This window comes from Mauremys reevesii, linkage group 12 (assembly GCF_016161935.1).
Source record: "Mauremys reevesii isolate NIE-2019 linkage group 12, ASM1616193v1, whole genome shotgun sequence".
Lineage (NCBI taxonomy): Eukaryota > Metazoa > Chordata > Testudines > Geoemydidae > Mauremys > Mauremys reevesii.
In genome coordinates, this window is record NC_052634.1 from 10,004,854 (window position 1) to 10,015,000 (window position 10,147).

The window sequence follows — 10,147 nt, forward strand, 5'->3', positions numbered from 1 at the left end:
TAGTTACCAAAATCCACAACAAGATACTAATTTAAGAACAATCAAAAAATTGCCATAGCCGATCAGGCCACTGATTCCATCAAATCCTGCTTCCTGCCACTTTAGAGGAAGGTGTAAACTCTCACAGCCAATATATATATATTTGGCAAACGTATGTCTGTGGTTCCTTATTCACTTAATGTCTTTGGGATGTAGTGACTTCACTATTGACGCAGCTGGCGACGTGGGAGTGAAATTAAATCAGAGCACAGGAAGCCCAGGCACCACCACGCGGCTTTCAGATGTTGCCAAATATCTCCCCCTTACATTATTAAATGAACAGAAACTAAGTACATTACTCTGTATCAATAGCAATGCAGGGGGAATGTGTTTAGCCCAAGCTGTGAAGCAAATGGCCAGGGAACAATACCTTGTTCATCTGGAGTGGAGAGATTTGCTATTTTATTATTAGAATGGGGATTGTCAATGTGTTCAAAATACAAAAATGAAGACCATCCCAGCCCCGACGAGTTTACAGTCTGAGAAAGGTGATAGGAAGCCATGGGAAATATAGAACAAGGAATATCTTCAAGGTGGTGGTATATGTAGTTTACTAAACTCCCTTCTTGGAGGAACTGGAGAAGAAGTGAGTTTCTTTGGAATCTGAACCTGTGACTTGGATGTGAAGTGAATGTGAACTTCATTTGGTTCCTATACAGCCTGATCCCATTGCACTGGAAATGAATGAGAAATTTTACAATTCATTTCAGTCAGAGCAGTACTGAGCCGATCAGATAAATCCCAGTTCTGCTGCAGTCTGTAGGACCAGGGTATGCCGATATATACATACATACATGTGAAGGGCAGCATGGCTCTGAGAATATGCATGGGACTGGGACCCAGAAGGCCTGGGTTATACTTCCAACTTTGCAACCAATTGTTTGGGCAAGCCACATAACCCCTCTGCACCCTGTTGCCATGTCTGTGAAACGGGGGATAATAATTGATCTCACAGGGGCATGCAGCACATTAGCTACAGCACATTAATGTTGTATCTTAACATTAGTGTGTGTGTGTGTGTCCAGGTCCCAATAAATCTGTGTCCACAGTGCAAAACCACCCCAACAGGCGGCACTAAATCATCCCCTTGCTGGCAGTCTGAGCAGAGAGGCCTAATGCTGACTTGGCTGTGGAGTCTGAACACTTCTCCCATCCTCAGGGTGCTCCTGCCAGTCCAGATTTGAGCCATGTTGGGGAGGCGAGCTTGCCCTGCCACTTGGCCAGGCTGTAGCTGCTCAGTGGAGAAGCAGCCTCCAGGGTCCTCCGTCCACCAGCGCCAAAGCCGTCCATAAAAAAGCTGATTTGCTATCTGTGCTGGTTTCCCCCCTGCTCCACTCGCTTTGGAGGTCAATGGGTTTCACTTTCTGTTTCTAGTCACTTTTATGTCCCCTCTAATGCACACGCAGCAGGTGGCTGTGTTGGAGATTCCAGTGCTGCACCTAGGACCAGAGCTGTGCTCCATCCAACTCAGCAGCCTAGAGCTAGAGAATAGCCAGTGGAAGATTTACTTACATATGCTTCCTCAGCTTACTCAAACTCTGAGTTTTGACTAGGGTGACCAGATGTCCTGATTTTATAGGGACAGTCCCGATTTTTAGTTTTTTTTTTCTTATCTAGGCTCTCCCCCCCCCTCCCCCCCCCCCTTTCACATTTGCTGTTGTCTGGTCACCCTAGTTTTTTTTTTAAAAATCGCCACTGTCTGCCTTTCATTATGTGCCTGTGACTGTCAGTTCATGTTTTCTTCTCTGGGTCATTTCTGTGGGGTTGAGAAGCTTGGTCCTTAAAGATCCATCCCCAATACCCCAATTGCCACCTACACTAGCGTCTGGCTGAGGACCCAGTTGGATAGTCAGTATGTGACAAACGTTGTGTTAGCTTCTGTTGAGTCCTAAGGGAGAATGGCCTATTGAGGAAAGGAAAATAAATGTTCTTTTTCTCATGTTTTCCCAGGGCTGAGCTGCCCTTCGCCCTGCAAGATCTTCCCAGAGGAAGCAGCTCTTTGCTGCCAAAGAAATGCAGGGACGGCATCGTAGCAGGCAAATAATAACCTTGTATGATTAAGAGTTCTCCATGCTGTAGGCCTACTCCAACTTTGGGGGAGCTTACTACAGTTGGCTATAGATGACAGCACGTATACAAACTCCTACCCACCGCAGGCAGGGAAGGGCAGAGGGAGAGAAGGCTGAGAGAGTGCTACTTTTATAGCATTATCCAGGTACAGATCTAAAGGGCTTCACGAAAGTAGGTCAGTGTCATTATCCCTCCACTGTACTGATGGGGGGGAAATGGAGACATATGGGGGTGAAGGCCGAAAAGGGAAGGTTTTCCAAGGCACATTAAGAGCAGTTGGAGTTGGGTGCGGAAGTGTGTCTTTGAACATTTTGCCCACGATTTTAAAGCCCATTTTGGGGGAGGGGAGGGAAGATTCTAAAGTTAAGCATAATTAGGCACCTGAATGTTCCTTGACTTTTTTTTTTTTTGGCTGGAGTGTGGAGCAACTGCACCTCCTAATGCTATCAGAGCAGTGCTGTACCTTCCTCTGGTCTGCATGTCACATCATGCTCACTCAGCTTTCGATCCAGGGCTGCAGTTGTTCTCCTTCTGGAATTATTTAGGCAGCTCCCCCCTCCTCCCCGCAGAGGGCATGCACTTAAGCCCCAGAGAGAGGTGCAGGGATTCCTCAAAGCTGACAAGGCCCAGAGGCTGGGAAGAAAAGAGGTTTTTGCCAAGACTCGGTGTTTGTGGGTTTTGAATCCAGATTAAGCCTTTGGCTTTGACCTTTGGCTTGACTGAGAAGGTGAGGATGCTGGATGATGGAAATCCCTAGAGAGAGGAGGGGAAATAAATAAAACCCCAGGCAGGGCAGAAATCCTTGTGGGGTGCAGAACTGGATGGGGGCAGTTTATACAAGTTGCTCAGCTGAATAATTACTGCTTGATTTGTTTTGGTGGAGGTAGGGGATACTTCAGCTGATCCTGCCCGCCTGTTTAATGATTATACTTAGCCATATATTTGTCACACCACTCCTTCCAAAGGATCGCAGAGCAAACTTAAAAAACAAGAATCACTTCGCTCATGCCACCGAGCCACGGGATGTGACAGCAGTGACACTAGCCTTTGGAGGCAATGGACACTGATCCCTGCATGCTCCCACGGGAGTATATAGCAGGTTTCCAATGCCTCTGGGCCTCAGCAGCTACTGCACAGTGCACAGCTTTGTTGTGCAACAATATGGGACAGGAAGTGAAGCAGCACCCTGAATCCTGTTGCAACGACACGGGGGGAATTTAGAAGAGGTAGAATTAAGATTACTCACCAGGATATTAGAGCTAATTTCCCTTCTGTCCTGGGATCTCTAATTGCCAGTTGTGGTCAGGCTTTGGTTTTATGACTCATCTAAATTACAGAATGTCGGCTCCAGCCCTGACTCTTATGACTTTACAATAATAGTCTCCCAATAGAAATGAGTATTGTAAAGATAATTCTATTTGGACTTTTAACTATGGATTAGATTTGGATTGTTTTAGCTAGTTCCATTAAAAAGGCAAAAATAGCAACGTATTCTGCTGTTCTAAGTACTGACGCTACCTGCTGGGTTTATCCTTGTGCGCTGCAGCTTGAACGTCTCATTCAATATTTTGCTCCCGTTATTCAAGTGAATGACATTTGGCCTCCTTTTATCATAATTCTTCTATTTTCCACTGCTCGCTGAGAAGAGGAAAGAGGAAAAAAGGACGTTGACAAAGTAACAGGTCATTTACCAAGTTGTGAAGGTTCCAGAGTCAGGGCCCTACCAGGTCACTTTTTCTCAGGGGGGGGGTGGGTGGCCCTACTGATGCCAACATGAGAGAAGAATGACAGGGCTTGTGGTCCCATCTGATGGGGGAAGCACCAAGCAATTGATTTTTTTAATAGTGCCTGTGATTCAGCAATAATGCTTTGGTGAGAAGTGCACACAGAGAGAGAGAGAGAGAGAGTGGGAGGGATGTGATAGCAATTAGAGGAGAATAATAAAAGCAATTAAATGTGGAGGGATATGAGACACAATTGCTGGGCAGGGCAGCAGAGGTTGTGCTGTTGAGAGGACTTGATCGTGTGGAAAGGGAAAGGTGATTGAGCCCACGATTGCTTTATTTAAATTCCTTACCTAAATGCTTCTGTAAGAGTCTCTTACACACAAGTATCTTAGTTAAAGCTGCGCCGCTGGAGAATTTAGTGCTAGGAGCCAGCCAGACTCCTACCACATCTTCAAGAGAGCTCACATACTCTGAACGCGTGTTCAAACTCACCTCTTCTCTCCTTAGTGTGTTGTTGGACTGCACCACAGCAGTGTGCTGTAAACCTGAGTCCAAGCTTCCTTCTGGAACTTGGGATGCGCCTGCTAGGATATCCTCTGTCCTAGTTCCCCGTAGGGATCTGCCCAGCCTCCCTTTTATATGAGGGCTATAGTTAATGAGCTGCACCTGCCAAAATCAGTCATCAGGGTTCTTACCCCTGGTGGGTCGGTGGAAGTGTCTCCTTGTTATACTGGAGACTGATTTCCTCTTCAGATTCTGTAATCCAGGCTATAATACGGTGCAAGCCTGCCCTGCCAACGGGACTCTTCTCTAGGACCGAGAAGTAACTTCAGTCTCAATGACTTGGTCACTCTTTGGCCATCCTGCTGAGGCTGCCCATTATGCAGCCTGTCCTGTCAATAGCAATAATAATCAGAGACTTCAAACAAAGTGCAGAGGTGAACAAAAACCCAAACAAGCAGGATGCAACATTCAGACCTGAGGTTTGAGATCTATGGGGAGCGGAGATAAGCCTGAGCAAAAACCCCGGATCCAGCACACGCATCCTGCCATGGTGCACTATAATGGCGTCTGGGTCCAGATCTGTGCCCCTGGCTCTAGAACTGATCAAACCAAAACCCAGAACCACTTGGACCCTCCAAACTGAGAATCTCCAGCCGGGGCTTTCTTGTGGTACGTGGGGCCTTTTGGGATGTCTGTAGTGTCTGTAAACTGTAGTGTGATGGAGGAAGTTCTGAGCTTGTATGAAACTCGGTGGAGGTTTAAATCCCAGTTCTCATACAGCCCAATTACAAACAGTCTCCCTAAGGCAGGGCTTCTCGAACTGGGGGTCGGGACCCTCAGAGGATTGTGAGGTTGTTATGTGAGGGTTGTGAGCTGTCAGCCTCTACCCCCAAGCCCCACTTCGCCTCCAGCAGTTATTATAATGTTAAATATGGTTTGAATTGATAAGGGGTGGGGGTCGCACAAAGAGGCTTGCTGTGTGAAAGGGGTCCCCAGGACAAAAGTTTGAGACCCGCTGCTCTAAGGGCTCACGGTGTGTGAAGGTGGGTGCGCTGGGGTTTTGTGCTTGGTTGCTGCAGTCTGGAGCCAGTAGCAAGAGTCCAGGCCATCCCATACGTTGCCGGACAATAAAATGAGCAGCAAGGACGTCATTCCAGGCCTCTGTTTTAAACAGAAGAATCAGGTGGGTTTTTTTTCTGAGGCTGGCAGATGAGAGGCTGCTGGAGTCTCAGGTGGTTCTGAGGGGAAGACTGTGTGTACAGAGTATTGTAACTGAAGCGCAGCCATATGTGCCAGACCCCTGCTGGGGAGCCTCTCTTCCAGGCGACAGCTATCCATGGCTGCGTCAGCGCTTTCACAGTCCTCAGTCTGACCATACACGTCCCCTCTAAATTCCACGTCGAATTCTGCTGTTGCAATTCCTCCTTTCCTGGCTTAAATCCTGTGGGCTCGAAACATTCTTAACCCCAGAGGTTTTATCTGCCACTCTGCAGACTCGCTCCTTCAGCTTTGCAAATGGAGTTCGTAGCTGGCGTTCTCAGCTATGCGAAGGCTCTGTTACACTGCCAGAGCAGTGTGCAGGTGCCTTAATGTAACTGAGAATTAGACCCTGTGCATGCCCCTATAGTGTTTGAGATGGAAGTGGAAACACTTCCATCCAGGTAACCTCCATTTTTTTTTCTTTTTTTTCTTTTTTAAAGACACACAATTGCTAGCTGGGGAAATAAGTATCTCCCACCTCCTGTCTGGAGAAGTTTGTCTCAAGGCATGCTACCTCCAGGAGACCTGCCTTTAACTACAAGGCCTTAAGAACATAATATACATATATACATATATATATATGTATCTTCTTACACCTTATCTGCACATACATCTCACAATTATCATGATGACCAGTGTAACACAGGCTTTCTTAGAGACCTAACATGACATTCTTTTGCAAGGGGTTTGCTTTCTGCTTGCTTTGGGAGAGGACTTCTGGACCTTTAAAGGAAGTGCCATGTCTACATCTCTAGTAGTAACCCTGCTCTCATAATACCGTCTCAAAAAGCAACAAAGCTTTCTTATGCTCCAATACGTCTGTTAGTCTATAAGGCGCCACAGGATTCTTTGTTGCTTTTTACAGATCCAAACTAACACGGCTACCCCTCTGATACCTTCTCAAAGGATCCCAAAGCACTGTACAAACACAGTGAATTTAGCCTCATTGCTCTTCCTGAGGCAGGTCAATATTATCCCCGTTCTACAGATGGGGAAAGTGAGGTGCAGAGTAGTGAAGTGACTTGCTCAAGGTCATACACAGTCAGTGGCAGAGCTGGGAATAGAACCCAGGAGTCCTGGTTCTCACTTCTATGTGCTAATCACAAAACCAGACATGAACAGCTTTCTAATGGGCTACTGCTAAGGCCCAGGCCAGGCAGGAAGTTCTCCTGCCTCTCTGAACAGCTGGAGCTGAAGTGCAAAGGGGACTCTCCTAGTCCCACCCGAGGATGGTGAAGCTCATCCAGTGGTGCGTCCAGGAATGCATCAGTTGCTCTGGCAGGTTTGGAGGGACTAGAGTTGAGCAATTCTCCCCAGCGTTAACCCTGAGATGTTTGTTTTTGTTCCTCTGATCCCATCAAAAAGAGAGAGGCTCCTCTGTTTTGTCGAACAGTGACTTTGCCTTTGTTGTCAAAGCAGCAAGCCAGGCTGGTCTGAAGAGCGAAGTGTAATTAAAGTTTGCACAGACAAAGGCATTTGGTGACGAGATACAGTGTTGCTGAATCCACAAGGGGCACAATTAACTGATAAGAGTAAACTAATTGTTATTCATATTAAATTAGGGCACAGGTGATTTGGAAAATCTATAGACACTCCCATATGCTTTACAATTTTGAATTGCAGATTATGGTTTTATAAGGCCCTTCTGGGATTTGGATTATAGAACCAGAGTGTGGAGTTGTAGCTAAACTGAACGTTCCCTGCCCTGATTAACTACATGATAAAAACATAAATGTGCACATCAGAGGATTTATCTCCATGTTTGCATATTAATTTTTTTAGGCATTAGCACTGGAGGCTTTTATAGACCTGCACGACTCTAGTTAGCAGCAGTTGTGTGGATACAGTTGAGGTAATATGATTCCAGTGCTTGCCATATATGGGGCCATGTACATATGAGTATGCTTGGGAGGGAGATAAAGCCATGCATATACCAGGGACCTGAACGTGGCTTGAGTGATATGGGTCCATGCACACAAAGGGTGTGTGTGTGTGTGTGTGTGTGAGAGAGAGAGAGAGAGAGAGATGTTTGCAGTCCTTTCTACTGTGTGCCATGTGGATTGTGCTGTGTGTGATTGTGGTGCAGTTGGGCCAAACTCAGCACTGGCTTGCCACCTGTGCAATCTCTCTGCTGTCAACAGGATTGAGTAGGGACATAAATGAGAGTGAGATTTGGCACCGTGGTGTGTGGTGTTTGCTGTGCAATAACAGCAGGCTGCTTGGACTTCCATGGAGCTTCTCAATCACCGAGTTCCATTTCCATGTTATTGGTTTAAGATGGCCCTAAAACTTAATATTTGTAAATGAGACATAAAAGTCTTTGTCTAAATTGCATATGGGTACTTGGGGCATGTGGAATGTTATTTTGTACCTGTGGTGGTTTGGTTTTTTTGCTGTTCCACTTCACTGTTGCAGTCCCACAAGGTGGGAGGGATAATTGTCCCATCTTGTCACAAGCTTGTGCCTGCAGGAAGATTCTCCGCTGGCTAAGTCCACAGGTGGCTGGGGAACAGCTGGAGAAGAGTGTGACCGACAATAGCACAGGGAGGGCATGTCAGCAAAGCAATTAAAGTACTTGTGCAGAGAAAGCAAAGTATGTGACTTTCTGGAACTCCCTTGCAAGGTTTCTTGGCCCTGAAATTGGGGAGGGGGGAGGTTATGAGCTCCAGGGGTGAATTTGGCATGGGATGTCTCCTGGAGTAAGACTCCCAGAGTTAGCTTCAGCAGGGTGCACGCTCTTTCTGTCTCCCTCCCTTAGGTTCTCAAGCTGCATTATCCAAAGCAAAGGCAAGAGCAGCTGACCTGACTGCTGCCTGTTGGGTGAGCTGTTGGTTTGGAAACACAGAGCTTAATTACAGAGCAAAGCACAGAGAGCTGGAACGCTGACTCTGTTTGTTTTTAGGTGGGGAGTTTTCTACTGAATTAAAATCCCACTGAGAACAGTTTAAAGGCTTGTGATTTAGCACCAAGCAGGTTCCACTAGTCTCTGAACAATCTCTGCCTTGGACTCTGGCCAAAGTAATGATCGGAGAACGGCTGTAGCAGGACAAGGAGTCCAGGGGTTATTGAATCACTCCTTCCAGCTCCCAGCAACTCACTAAACCATTTGCTTTTAGACATTTTCCTGATTTAACTCTACCCACAATGGATGTTTAGCCCAGGCAGGGATAGAGACTAATAGCAACTGGTTTCCCGCAAACCTTTAAGAAGCATTGCGGTGAGATGGGAGCTCTGTGTGACTTATTCCATTGCTTTCCTTGCTTCTGTGTTAGTATAGACTGAGCCCTTCTCCCGGGGGAAAGGGGACTTTCTTGCTGGCTCGGTGTGGAGGTTCCACCACTGGAAGAGAGAACCCAGTAGTGAAATGCCAGGCTAGGGCTTGCTGGGATTTCTTCCTCCATCTTGCATTGTTCATGCACGGCCTACAGGGCTTAACTTTGTTGCTCACTCAAAGAGGAGTCTGATATCCAAACTCCACTTCTTGCGGCAGCACCCTGAGTTTTTCTCGAAGGCCTCCCATCCGCACTTTAATCCACCTGCTTGGCTTGTGAGAGCCCCCGGGATGGCAGCTGGAGGCAACGCAGCTGCAGACTTCTAGCAGTGTTCAAATGCAGGTGTCGTCCTTGTTAGCCTGGCTAGTTAGATGGGGATTCTCTGCCCTTTCATGCTGGGAGTCTTTCCCTTCCCTCAACCACCATTGATTCTCTTTTCTCTCTCTCTCCTTGTTGGAAGTGTCCGTGTCATTGCCCCTCTTTCTAAACACAGTAAAGACGGCCCAGTGCTAGTGTCAGCCTGAAGGCACTGGCACATTGTGAAATACTGGCTAGTTCATATGCCCTCTGACAGCTGGTAGCTGAAGAAGCTTGTCCATTAGCTCAAGTGGAAGAGGGGTTTTGTTTTGTTTTGTTTTTTAAGTGGAAACCTGAACTTTCTGTCCCCTGCATTACAGGATGAAAGATGTAGTTAAGGGCCATGCTAAGCACACGTGGTTGTGGATTTATTAAAGAATCGCTGTCCACCAGCTTCCCTCCTGCAGCCTGCCTAGGTTTCATCCATGATGTCCCAGAGCACTGCCAGCCAGGGACTGGAAAGCTGGGAGGCATTTGGGGTCCATGGTCTCCTGTAGCAGAGGAGCCCAAACAGGAGTGTTAGGAAGAAGTTCCATCTAGAAGTGAACTCTGCCAGCCAGTCGGGTTGGAACTAGAAGTGTTGGGGGTGCTGCCACACACCCTGGCTTTCCATCAGCACCCCCACTATAAAAATTGTTCCAGCACCACTGCTGCCAGCTGCAGCCATCAGTATTCAGAAGGCATCCCGCTACCCATCCTGGTATACTGAGCTTCAGCCCCCAAACCACAGGCCTCTCCACACAGTTGGTTGCAGTAGTAGGCTCTTATCCTCCGTGTGGACTAATCACTGGAGGGTGACACTGCATGCATAGCAAGCATGTGTGTCAAACGCTAGGCCATGGTGCATTCATGCTGGAGGAGGAAATTATGCATTCACAAGAGTGAGAGAACGGGTTTTGTTTTGCCTCCTTGTAAGGC

General features: G+C 47.2%; 1 protein-coding gene across 11 annotated transcripts in view; it reads left to right on the forward strand.

Moving 5' to 3' along the window:
* Positions 1-10,147, forward strand: part of B3GAT1 (beta-1,3-glucuronyltransferase 1) — an 84,981-nt gene that overhangs the window by 15,927 nt on the left and 58,907 nt on the right. The window lies entirely within an intron of this gene.